The following is a 14,047-nucleotide window of genomic DNA, read 5'->3' as shown; positions in this document are numbered from 1 at the left end:
GCAGGATAATACTAATGGATTCTCTAGGCCTTACAACATGAGGTGTGGGTGAACAAGGAGCTTCCAACCTAGAAAACCAAAAAGAATATAGGGTCTTTAAAGAACAACCAGGGTTAATTTTCTGAAAATGTAAAGGATTACAACAGATTACAAGAAAAATGAAATATACTTAAACTGCATAGAATAGAAGAAGGAATTTGGTAGAGGAAGCACAAAACCCCAGGGGAATGATATTTTAGGTATGAGAAGCCTAAAGGGCTCAAGGGTCCCCTGATCCCAGTTCCAAGAGGCCTGTCAGGCTTTGTGTCAGCACCCCTGGAAGAAGGAAATGGGAAATACTCCGTGTGTGAAGAGGGCAAGCCCCCGATTCTCCCAGGAAAGTCTAAAAGGAGGTGTGTGCTCACAAGAAGGCAAGAAAACATAATATATTTTCCATATTACGGGTTGGATTTCCATAGGGTGAGGTGGAGAGATTGTCAAATGGACAGGAAGTTTGCAAAATATGTGGGGCAGCCAGAAAGGTCTGACTGATGTCCTCTCCATTACCCACTTTCTCACACAATGCCTGGCACAAAGTAGATGATCTCTAACTACTGAATTGAGTATTAACATGCACAACGTCAACAAGAAACCCCTTCATGCCAATGTCTGCCACCCAGGGAACCTGAGCTACCACCCACACAGCTGTGTGTCACAGCCAAGGGGCCAGGACGAAAGTGAATCTGGACAATAGCACAAACCTAGATTAAAATGGTACCTATTTTTGGAATAATAAATTTAATTCTCATCACTAGACTCTGAATTTGTAAATGTCAATGAAAAATATACATTATAACCATATTTTCTCAGTGAATACTTAAGCAAATTAAAGAAAGTCATTTGGCTCCTGTGACAAAACAACTTGGTTATGGTGTGTACACAGTTCTGATTGTGGAGCCTCTATGCCTTTGCTGTGGTGCTCTTGAGAGGTGACAATGTGCTAGCAGCCCTTGCTCACTCTCGGCACCTCCTCGGCCTCAGCATCCACTCTGGCCACGCTTGAGGAGCCCTTCAGCCCACCGCTGCACTGTGGAAGCCCCTCTCTGGGCTGGCCAAGGCCAGAGCCAGCTCCCTCTGCTTGCGGGGAAGTGTGGAGGGAGAGGCACAGGTGGGAACCGGGGCTGCGCATCACACTCACAGGCCAGCACGAGTTCCAGGTGGGCACGGGCTCGGCAGGCCTGGCACTCCGAGCGGCTGGCTGGTGCCGCTGGCCCTGGGCAGTGAAGGGCTTAGCACCCGGGCCAGCAGCTGCTGACCAGCCACGCCGCACCATGCCATGCTAGAATTCTCGCTGGGCCTCAGCCGCCTCCCCGCGGGCCAGGGCCTGGGACCTGCATCCCACCATGCCCGAGCTCCCCCGCAGTGGGCTCCCACAGGGCCCAAGCATCCCTGACAGGGGCCACCCCCTGCTCCACGGCGCCCAGTCCCATTGACCACCCAAGGGCTGAGGAGTTCAGGTGTGCAGCTCGGGACTGGTGGGCAGCTCTGCCTGCGGCCCTGGTGTGGGATCCCCTAGGCTAAACCAGCTGGGCTCCTGACTCAGGTGGGAACTTGGAGAACTTTTATGTCTAGCCAGAGGATTGTATATGCACCAATCAGCACTCTGTGTCTAGCTCGGGGTTCATGGATGCACCAATCAGCACTCTGTATCTAGCTAATCTGGTGGAGACTTGGAGAACTTTTATGTCTAGCTAAAGGATTGTAAATACAACAATCAGCACTCTGTATCTAGCTCAAGGTTTGTAAACACACCAATCAGCACTCTGTGTCTAGCTCAAGTTTTGTAAATGCACCAATCAGCACCCTGTGTCTAGCTCAAAGTTTGTAAATGCACCAGTCAGTGCTCTGCGTCTAGCTAATCTCTTTTACATCTAGCTAGAGGATTGTAAATACACCAATCAGCACTCTGTGTCTAGCTCAGGGATTGTAAATGCACCAATCAGCACCCTGTCAAGATGGACCAATCAACTCTCTGTAAAATGGACCAATCAGTTCTCTGTAAAATGGACCAATCAGCTCTCTGTAAAATGGGCCAATCAGCAGGATGTGGGTGGGGTCTGATAAGGGAATAAAAGCAGCCTGCGCCAGCCAGCAGCGGCAACTCACTCCTGTCTTCTTCCATGGCATGGAAGCTTTGTTCTTTTGCTCTTTCCAATAAATCTTGCTGCTGATCACTCTTTGGGTTCGCGCTGCTTTTATGAGCTGTAACACTCACTGTGAAGGTCTGCAGCTTCACTCCTGAGGCCAGTAAGACCACGAACCCACTGGGAGGAATGAACAAGTCTAGACACGCTTCCATAAGAGCTGACACACTCATGGCGAAGGTCTGCAGCTTCACTACTGAAGCCAGTGAGACTACGAACCCACCACAAGCAAGAAACTCCCAACACATCCAAAAATCAGAAGGAACAAACTGGACACACCATCTTTAAGAACTGTAACACTCACCGTGAGGGTCTGCAGCTTCATTCTGGAAGTCAGTAAGACCAAGAACCCACCAATTCTGGACACACTCTGACACAGTTATTTTGCAGTGCACAGTAAAATGCCCTCATTATGTTTTAGTAGAGGTCACTTCCATGAAAAATAGCTCAGAATAAAAAGGGGAAATCAGAGAGAAGGCTGTAGGTGGGTGGAGCACTTCCTAGAGATATCTTTGAAGGGACTTTTGAGAGATGAGCAATCAAGAAGGCATCAGAGGCAGGGCAGCCATAAGGAGTGGGCACAAAGATCTCTGTTCTGAGATTTCACTTAAAATGGTGGAGACTTCACTCAAAATGGAGACCCATAAGTTTCAGAAAGAAAATTATACTTTTAAGATATTTGGGTTTTCTTACATTCTTCATCTCTCTCACCTTTATTATTCCATAGGTGAAGTTTCATAGGTTCTACTGTTTCTGCTGAAAGATCAGAGAACTTTTGGATCCACTCTTCGCTCAGAGGTAGATGGTACAGGAAACGTCCCTATACTACATTTGCCTGGGGCCTAAGTGATAGAAGAGGTGAGCTCAGGTGGAAGAGACGTTGGGGATAGTTCTATCATTCAACTGCCTCTTCCTGCCAGGAGAGACAACTTCCACTGGTACACTGAGGGGTATGGGATTTTATTTTATGAAGCAAGATAATAATTCACTGACTGTTATCACCAATCATAGCTATTATTTATCTTTTGTAAGGAATAACTACCCACAATAATAAAAACAAGTAGTATCTATTAAGCAATCACACTATGCTGGACACTGCTCCATCCTTCACATATCCTTAACTTCTTAAACACCCCCTTGTATCCCACGTTCCAGATGAGACTCTAGAGGGCAGTGAGCTTAAAGGAATTCCCCGAGGCCACACAGCTGGGAAATGAGGGCACGAGAATGGGGCCTCAGGTGTAGGCACCTGGTGCATGGTGAGGTTGCTGTACAAATGGGCCATGGGCAGCAGCCCATAGATTCCTGTAGTTTCCAAACTATGACCTCTCACAAGGTGCATCCCCACCTCTTTGCATGACCCCAAGAAATCCCCCCGTTCTTCTGCAGGCTCGTGCCCTGTTTCATTTTTCTTGAGTCCACCCTGGCACTTGGATAAACTCCCTGAGGTTTCATACTTGTGCTGTTTAGAGCTGCAGCTGACCAAATCTCAGACAGACTTCGGATCCCTTTTTCTCTTTAGCACACAGACCAGGACGACCTCTGACTGTTCTCACTCATGGCTGTGACTCCAAGAACATCCATAGCCACATTGCTGAGTTCCTGGCGGCATTACTTAGAGTCCTCTCTGAAATTTTAAGTGCCTACTCACTACCTTACTAGCATATAGGAAGTGCCTATAGAAAATCCTTTGTGAGTCGAAATCTCACCATCCTGATACGTTCCAGCTTGGCTAAAACTCATCTCAACCAGTACACAGGTAATCAGTGATAGTTTCTCTTTCTTCTCTTGGTTAAGAATTGATAGCATGAACTGGGGCTCTGGGGGTCTATGAGGCAGGTTACAGGGATCTTCACCTTCCTGCCTGGAGCTGCCAAACAGCATCGATTCCAGCCCATGCAGAGCCAACCCTCAGGAATCAAGGGGCACATGGGCTATGTATGCATTGTGTGACCAAAAGGTCTCAGTGAGCTGGATGCTACATATTTTCTAGGAACAAACACAGGACAATTAAAACTTGCATGCCTCCAGAGTCTTTGCTTTGGACTCCAGAAGCACAGGACATCAGCTTCTCTACCCTGAATATCATATACATCAAAGTTCAAGGGCAGACTCTCTGCAACGAAGCGGAAAGCATGAAGTTTACTGTTCTTAGCTCCTTGAGGCAGGCCCTGGCCAGTGTGTGCGTATACCCTGACTTAAGCCACGGACAGCTAGTGGGAAAGGTGTTTTTGGTTTTTTTTTCCGTTTTTTTGTTTTGTTTTGTTTTTGACAGTACCATAGATAGAGGTGGGGGAGATTCAGATGAAGAGAGGTCTTGGATCCAGTTAGATGTGCTGTACAAGGATGCCCCTAAGGCAGCAGGGCTCAATTCTGCATTTTGTCCAAGGCAGAGAGAAAACTCTATTTTTGTTATTGTCTAGAACCAGAGGAAAGACCAAAGTAGCTTTACCTGCAGAAGAAAATTCTATCATAACCTTCATGCCTTTAGTACTTAGGGCAAAAGGACAGGTAATGGGGAAGAAACTCAACCATAGAAAAAATAAAAGGATATTCCAGAACTTTTTCTCCCATTGGCTTCTCAAGAATAAGTTTATCTGCTTGGGCAGTGTTTTTGAGAACCAGAGAAGCCTGATGCCTAGGCTAGAGACCAAATGAGGGCAGCATGTAGGGACAAGGCATAACCTTGTCTTGAGGCCACATCAGGAGATGCTAGGTTCTGGTGACAAGTCACACCCATCTACTGGGACAGGTACCAGGGAAGAAATTCTTTAAGGCAGACAAAATACCACAACCTAAGGGTATGGTGGAAGACATTACATGATTGTCTAGTAAACTCTTGTGTTTCAAAATGTGGCCCTTGAACCAGGAGCTCTATGGAACTTGGTCCAAGTGAAGAATCTTGAGCCTTTCCTAGACCTAATGAAACACAACCTGCAGTTTATGCAGATCCCTGGATCATCCTCACAAACACCAAAGTTTGAGCCCTACCATTTTAGTCCAGTGGTTCTCAAATGTAACTGCAATTAGACTCTCTAGATGAGCTTTTAAAATGAAACTGACCTTAAACTCCATCTTCCAGGTTTTCTGAACACCGCATACTCTGTGCTGTGGGCCCCTTTTTTGCTAGAGTCCCTTCCTCTCACTACCTCTTAATCACAAGATTTTGCCATTGGCCCTTTTCCTCGTAAATATCCTCACTGTGTGATTTCATCCACCTTTTGGGAGTTTACAATGACCTACACCACCATATTCTTCAAATCCTTTTTTTTAACATTTATTCTAAGTTCAAGGGTGCATGAGCAGGATGTGCAGGCTTGTTACATGGGTAAACGTGTCTTGGGGATTTGTTGTACAGATTATTTCCTCACTCAGGTATTGAGCCTAGAATCCATTAGTTACTATTCCTGATTCTCTCCCTCCTCCCACTCTTGGCCCTCTGGTAGGGCCAGTGTGTGTTGTTGCCTCCAAAGTGTCCACGTGTTATCATTATTCAGGTCCCACTTATAAGTTAGAACATGCAGTAGTTTTCTGTTCCTGTGTTAGTCTGCTAAGGATAATGGCCTCGAGCTCCATCAATGTACCTGCAAAGGACATGATCTCATTCTTTTTTGTAACTGCATAGTATTTTGTTCTGTTTATGTGCCACATTTTCTTTATCCAGTCTATCATTGATGGACATTTAGGTTGGTTCCATGTCTTTGCTATTGTGGTAGTGCTGCAATGAATGTAAAAGTGCATGTGTCGTTATAATAGAATGATTTATATTCCTTTGGGTATATACCAAGTAATGGGATTGCTGGGTTGAATGGTATTTCTGTCTTTAGGTCTCTGAGAAACAACCACAATGTCTTCCACAATGGTTGAAATAATTTGCCCTCCCACCAACAGTACAAATGTGTTCCTTTTTCTCCACAGCATCAACAGCAGGTTATTTTTTTACTTTAATAATTGCCATTCTGACTGGTGTGATATGATATGGTTTTTATTTGCATTTCTCTAATGATCAGTGATGTTGAGCTTTTTTTTCATAGGTTTGATTCTTAAAGATGCTGGATATAAGACCTTTGTAGATGCATAGTTTGCAAACATTTTCTCCTATTCTGTAGCTTGTCTGATTACTCTGTTGATAGTTTCTTTTGCTGTGCAGAAGCTTTTTAATTTAATTAGATCCCATTTGCCAATTTTTGCTTTTGTTGCAATTGCTTCTAGTGTCTTCATTATGAAATATTTGCCTATGCCTATATCCTGAATAGTATTGCCTACTATGCCTTCCAGGATTTTTATTTTTGAGTTTTACATTTAGCTCTTGAACCCATTTTGAATTGATTTTTGTATATAGTGTAAGGAAGGGGTCCAGTTTCAATTTTCTTCATATAGCTAGCCAGTTATCCCAGTACCATTTATTAACTAGAGAATCCTTTCCCTATTGCTTGTTTTTGTCAGCTTTGTAAAAGATCTGTTAGTTGTAGATGTGTGGCCTTATGTCAGGTTCTCTATTCTGTTCCATTGGTCTATGTTTCTGTTCTTATACCAGTGCCATGTTATTTTGGTTACTGTAGTCTTGTAGTACAGTTTGAAGTCAGGTAGCATGATGCCTCTAGCTTTGTTCTTTTTGCTTAGGATTTCCTTGGCTATTGGGCTCTTTTTTGGTTACATATAAATTTTAAAATAGTTTTGTCTAGTTTTGTGAAGAATGTCAATGGTAGTTTAATGGGAATAGCATTGAATCTATGAATTGCTTTGGGCAGTTGGGCCGTTTCACAATATTGATTCTTACTATTCGTGAGTATGGCATGTTTTTCCATTGGTTTGTGTCATCTTTTATTTATTTGAGCAGTGGTTTATAGTTGTCCTTGTAGAATTTCTTCACTTCCCTTTTTAGCTCTATTCCTAGGTATTTTATTCTTTTTGTGGCAATTGTGAATGTGAGTTTATTTGTGATATGGCTCTCAGCTTGACTGCTTTTGGTGTGCAGGCATGCTAGCACTTTTTGCACATTTATTTTGTATCCAGAGACTTTGCTGAAGTTGCTTATCAGCTTAAGAAGCTTTTGGGCTGAGACAATGGGGTTTTCCAGATATAGGATCATGTCTTCTGCAAATAAAGATACTTTGACTTTCTCTTTTCCTATTTGAGTACCCTTTATTTCCTTCTCTTGCCTGATTGTCCTGGCCAGAACTTCTACTACTATGTTGAATAAAAGTGGTGAGAGAGCAGGCATCCTTGTCTTGTGCTGGTTTTCAAGGGGAATGTTCTAGCTTTAGCCCATTCAGAACAATATTGGCTATGGGTTTGTCATATATAGCTCTTATTATTTTGAGTTTTGTTCTTTCAATATCTAGTTTATGGAGAGTTTTTAACATGAAAAGATGTTGAATTTTGTTAAAGGCCTTTTCTATGTCTATTGATATGATCATGTAGCTTTTGTCTTTAGTTGTGTTTATGTGATGAATCACATTTATTGGTTTATATATGTTGAGCCAATCTGCAAATAGTCTCTTGGACCACAGTGCAATCAAATTAGAAATCATGACTACAAAATTCACTCATAACCATACAACTACATGGAAATTGAATGACCTGCTCCTGAATGACTTTTGGGTAAATAATGATATCAAGACAGAAATCAAGAGGTTCTTTGAAATTAATGAGAACAAACATACAATGTATCAGAATCTCTGGGACACAGCTCAGATAGCATTAAGAGGGAAATGTATAGCACTAAATGCCCTCATCAAAAAGCTAGAAAGATCTCAAGGCAACAACTTGACATCAAAACTAAACTAGAGAACCAAGAGCAGCCAAACCCCAAGGATAATGGAAGAAAGAACCAGAATCAGAGCTGAATTGAAGGAGACAGAGACACGTAAAAAACATTGAAAAGATCAATGAATCCAGGAGCTGGTTTTTTGAAAAAATTAATAAAATAGATTTACCTCTAGCTAGACTAATAAAGAAGAAAAGAGGAGAGATTCAAATAAACACAATCAGAAATGGTAAGGGAGATATTACCACTGACCCTATAGAAATATAAACAACCATCAAAGAGTATTATTAACATCTCTATGCATATAAACTAGAAAAGCTAGAAGAAATTATATAAATTCCTGGACACATACACCCTCCCAAGACTGAACCAGGAAGACATTGAATCCCTGAACTGATCAATAATGAGTTCTAAAATTGAGGCAGTACTAAATAGCCTACCAACCAAAATAATATCAGGACCAGATGGATTCACAGCTGAATTTTACCAGGTATACAAAGAATAGCTAGTGTCATTCCTACTAAAACTATTTCAAAAATAAATGAAAAAGAAGGATTCCTCCTTAACTCATTCTATGAGGCCAGCATGATCCTGATACCAAAACCTGGCAGAAATACACACACACACACACACAATAAAAGCAAACCAAAAAAAAGAACTTTAGGCCAATATCTTTGATGTACATCAATGCAAATATCCTCAACAAAATACTGGCAAACTGAATCCAACAGCACATTAAAAACTTATCCATCATGATCAAGTAGGCTTCATTCCCAGGATGCAAGCTTGGTTCAAATCCTTATTTTTAACCCAGATTTCTCATTGATTGTTCCAGCTTCAGTGAACTTTTTGAAGATATTTTAATTATTGCCCATTTGAAACAGAACTCAGGTGTTACTCCTCCTACTCAAGCATACACTTCTTCCTGGATATTGTTTCTTAATTTGTGGCACCAATGTCCCTTCAGGCACTGAAACTATCTCACATGTGCACGGTCACCAGGCCCTTCTGTTTTTTCTGTCTTCTCTCCTCAGCTGCTCTTTCTCTCCATTCCCACTGCCATTGACTTAATTCCACGTCTCATCATTATACACCAGAGCCATTTTCTTAAGTCTTAACTTTTCAGATCTATACAGTAGATTCTTATCAAAAAGAGCTTTCCAAAATTTAGATCCAATGATGTCATTCATCTGCTTCAAACTGCCTGAAAGCTCCAAATCTCCTGATTATAAACACCCAAGTAGTTTTTACATTTTAGAAAATCCACCATTTTCTGCCCCTAGCCAACACCCCTCCACATCACTGATGACCTCAAACTTCACCAGGCAGCAGTCCTAAAGCTTGGCAGGTCCCCAAACACAGCCTGCTGTTTTAGGCTTCTGTGCATTTCATACACTATCGCCATTTCTAGGGATGGCTTGTCTCTTTCTTTGACATCAAACGAATTCATACTTTAAATATTGCTAAAACATTACCCTGAACCTCCCTTGCAGAATCAGCTCCTCAGTTATATGTATGATTTATTTTTTTTTCAGTGTATTTTGGGGTCTGAATCACACCTTACCTGTTTAGCTGTCTACATCCTATACTGGTCTGCAAGTTTCTCATGAACAAGGTCAATGTCTGTGCAAGTCCCAAGCCTCTTTTTTGTAGATCCATTTACCACCTTTCCCTGGTAGGAGGAGTACTTACCATGACTTTCTTCCTCTAGTAGAATCTTCAGTCACGCCTGTGCTTCCTTCATGGCTCCTTTTATCTTGAACAGGTGATCAGGTTCCATTGATGATCCCACCTCAAAGGTCTGATGACATTATCTCATACCTATAGGTTGCAGTAGCATCTGGCGTTTGCTAATCTCTGTTCAATTCACTGTCTTCTGTTAAAGTATTCAGTTCTTCCATCATCTCTTTAATCAACTTCTTCATGAAAGTCCCTTAATTTTTAATACTCAGAGTAGCTCTGTTTTCCTGTTTGGATTTTGACTTATGTAATGCCATACTCAACTTTGTAGCATTAATACCTAACCCAATGCCAAGCACATTATGAGAGCACAAAAAATGTTCATGTACTTATAGAATGAATAGGTGGAAGGGATTTAATAGACAGAACTTGTGATGAAAATACAGGCAGGGTTGAGAAAAGAACTAAAGAAAGGCATCAGAAATGATACTCACATGTCTAGTCTACTGCATAGTAAATTGAGATGCCATGAAGAAACACTGAAGAGTCTGCAAGAAGACATGGTTGACAAGGAAAAAGAATTCACCAGTGATTTAAGTTTTTTCACTAAAAATGTTTCAACACTCTATTGTCCCATTATATGCTATAACCTAACATTTTTAATAATTCTCTGAGAGAGCACAAAAATTTTATTGGCTCCCAAGTACAGAAGTGGACGTGTTTCTGAATTCTACTGAAAACCCTCTTTTTTAAAAAAAGACTGAGATAAATTTATACCTCATAATAATTCATTTGTTTAAAGGTTATATAATCCAGTGATTTTTGCATATTCTCAAAGTTGCATAACCATCACCACTATTTATTTCCAGAATACTTTCAATGCAAAAGAAAGTCCATTACCAATAACACTCCTCTTTCCCCCTCCCTCCAGCCTTTGGCACCACTAATCTATGTTCTAGCTCTATGGAGACGCCTATTCTGGAAATTTCATATAATGGAGTTATACAACAGGTGGGTATTTTGTTTGTTTCTAGCTTCTTTCATCTTGTTTTAATATTCATTTCATTTCAATAGTTAAATTGAAGATTCAATAAATGATAAGCAAAGTAATGGAAAAATTGCTCTTATAATATCCTAGAATAAAATTTTGAAGATACAATGATAGAAGAGGCTTAATACTAGTTAAAATTACAGAAAAATCACATGCTGAATTTCTCAAAATTGTGCATAATTTCTAGCACTGATAATATTTTTTCTGCTGATTAATTAATACGATTGCATTTATAATATTTATCTCTCCCTGTTTAGAAAAATATATTTAGAAGGATTTGGAAACCCTTATAATAAATGTAATCATAACTATGCATAGTGCTTGTAGAAGCATCCTTATTTTCTCTTTTCTCCAAACTGAAAGATACAGTAGTCCAAGTGTAACATTCAATCCTCATCTAGCGTGGCTTTAAGTTCCACAAAGCCTCATCCCATGTGCTTTTTTTTTTTTTGCCAGCTTCAGGTGGTTGGTCTCTGGATTCCCAGCAACTATATATGGCCATCGGGGCAGAGAAAAGAGTGTTATTACTAGCATCATACTGTTTTTCATATAAGTAATAGGACCCCTAAGTCCATACCCAATAGAAACCATGTCATAAATGTGAAAAAGTGTTAATTTGTGAAACCCACACTTGCAAGCCCATCTGACTTCTTATCGATGTTCTTCAAGCACTCCACGTCTCAGCCCAGCGCTAAGGCCCGAGACAGTGTTTCATTCTTCTGTGGATCAGAAACCTAGTTCTATGAAATCTAAGAACACACTATGAAAAAAAAACAACAAAAAAAACCACAAAAAAGCAAGGAGACTTATACAACATTTATATATGCATCTATGAATGTGTTCATGAAGATATTAGAGATTAGAGTAATTCAAGCCACCAAATACTAACTACATAGCTACAATATGCAAAACAGAAGGGTAGGTTTTCAGGAATACAGAGCTGTATTAGACTTTAGAGCTGTACCCAAAAACTTAAATGCTACTGCAAGCAAAGCTAAACTGAGTAGCTTTCAGTCTACTAAGATGAAGTAAGAATACCTTGCCCTATCAGTGTAACTGACTGTAGATAAAGAAACTATTTGAGGACTCTGAGAAATTTAATTATAGCCTGTGGACTGGGGATGGAAATAAAACTCATAAAATGTCAATATAGCAATGATTTTAGCTTTTTCTTCTCCTGTCTTCAGGCACAGACTCTGGGCAGACTGAACCTGAGAACTGCCCAGAAAGTGTATCCAGGAGAAACTCTCAGGTTTGAGGACCTAGAGAGGGTGCCAAAAAAAGAGTGAAAAGTATGGTGGAATTCCTTGATTTTCCTCTTCTCTCCAGAGCCTGCCCTAGAAGCAAGCCCAGCCCCATAGCTGCACCCCCAAGGTAGAGGAGGCACCATTGGCAGCCAAGGTTCTCTACTGTACCCCAGAGGCAGAATTAGTCACAGATGGTGAGCAACAATGTAGAGAGGCTGAAACCCTGACTTTGTGGCCAGAGTACCAGGTTGAGCAACCACAGAGAGCTGGAGAGTGTCATGGGTTTGCAGGGAGAAAGGAGTTCAAGAAAGCAATGCCATGCAGTCATGTTTGAAGTCTTGGGCCCCCCTACAAAATGTACATGTGTGAAACATATCAAAAATAGAATAATAAAGGCTTTGAGAATCAATCTGTGGTGTACTTTTCCATCTGGGTCCCAAACTGGTTCATGGAGTATGTACATAGGGCAAATGCAAACCAACTGCAAAGGCCTTGAAAACCAAACTGACATTGAAATTTGTCAGAACTTCAGAATTTCAGCAAGAAATTACAGCCTGCAACTAAAACAAAACAAACAAATAAAAAACTCAATAGTTCCAAAGGAATTTTATAGGATCCAGAGTCACATAAAATAATAGTCCAAATATTCAGGATACAAAATTACACAATATAAAAATAACCAGGAAGATCTCATCAAACAGCAAAGAGAAATACAGTCAACAAAAGCCAATGCCAAGTTGACTAATAATTTTGGATTTATCAGACAAATAATTTAAGGTATCTTTTATAACCATGTTCCATGAACTAAGAGTGAACTATGCACAGTATTGAAATAAATGGAAAGATAGAAAATTTTATCAAGTAAGCAGAAGCTATAAAAAATAGGTGGAAATTTTGGAAATCAATATACAATAACCGAAATAAAATGTTCAGTGAATGTGTTTGATATCAGAATGGAGATTATAGAGAAAAGAGTTAGTAAATCTGAAGAGACATCCATAGAAATTATCCAACTTGAACAGCAGAGAGAACAAAAACTGAAAAAAGTGAACAGGAGCCAGTGGAATATTATCAAAACTGTTAACAATTATGTTGTTGTAGAAACAGAGAAGAATATGATGTTGGAGCAGAAATTTGAAAATTCAAATAATAGCTGAACATTTTCTAAATTTAGCAAAAAACATACATTTACAGATTCAAGAAGCTCAGAAACCCCACACAGAATAAATTAAAATAAAATAAATTCATGCCCTATAACATCATAATCAAACTACTGAAGAAAACAAAGATGAATAAAAATTCTTGAAAAGAGCTCACTAAAAGTGACACATTAAATATGGGGAAAAATAAAATGAATGAATATATATTTCTCATAAGATATCAGGGAGGTCAGAAAACAGTAAAATTTAAAAAAGTGCTCTGAAAGAAAAGACCTGTTAACCTAGAATTCTATGTCCAATAAAAATACTCTTCAAGAATGTATGCAAAATAAAGACATTCTCAATGAAAGCAAATTAAGAAGATGTGTTGCCAGTGATTGCACTAAAAGAAATGCTAGCCAGGTATGGTGGTGTGCACCTGTAGTTCCACATCTTGGGAAGCTGAGGATGGCTTAAGTTCAAGACTTTGAGACCAGCCAGAGCAACATAGTGAGACCCCATCTCTTAAAAAAAGGGAAAAATGATAAAGGAAACTCTTCAGGGAATAGGGAAATAATATGATATGTTTTGGCTCCGTGTCCCAACCCAAATCTCATCTTGTAGCTCCCATAATTCCCACATGATGTGGAAGGGATCTGGTGAGTGATGATTGAATCATGGCGGTGGATCTTTCCCATGCTGTTCTCGTGATAGTGAATGGGTCTCATGAGATCTGATTATTTTAAAAATGGGAATTTATCTGCACAAGCTCTCTCTTTGGCTGCTGCCGTCCACGTAAGATGTGACTTGCTCCTCTTTGCCATCCGTCATGATTGTGAGGCCTCCCCAGCCATATGGAACTGTAAGTCCAATAAACCTCTTTCTTTTGTAAATTGCCCAGTCTCACGTATGTCTTTATCAGCAACGTGAAAATGGACTAATACAGTAAAATGGTACCAGATGATTTAGGGTATCTG

This window comes from Symphalangus syndactylus, chromosome 14 (genome assembly GCF_028878055.3).
Source record: "Symphalangus syndactylus isolate Jambi chromosome 14, NHGRI_mSymSyn1-v2.1_pri, whole genome shotgun sequence".
In the NCBI taxonomy this organism is placed as follows: Eukaryota; Metazoa; Chordata; class Mammalia; order Primates; family Hylobatidae; genus Symphalangus; species Symphalangus syndactylus.
Note: the sequence above shows the minus strand (reverse complement) of the source record.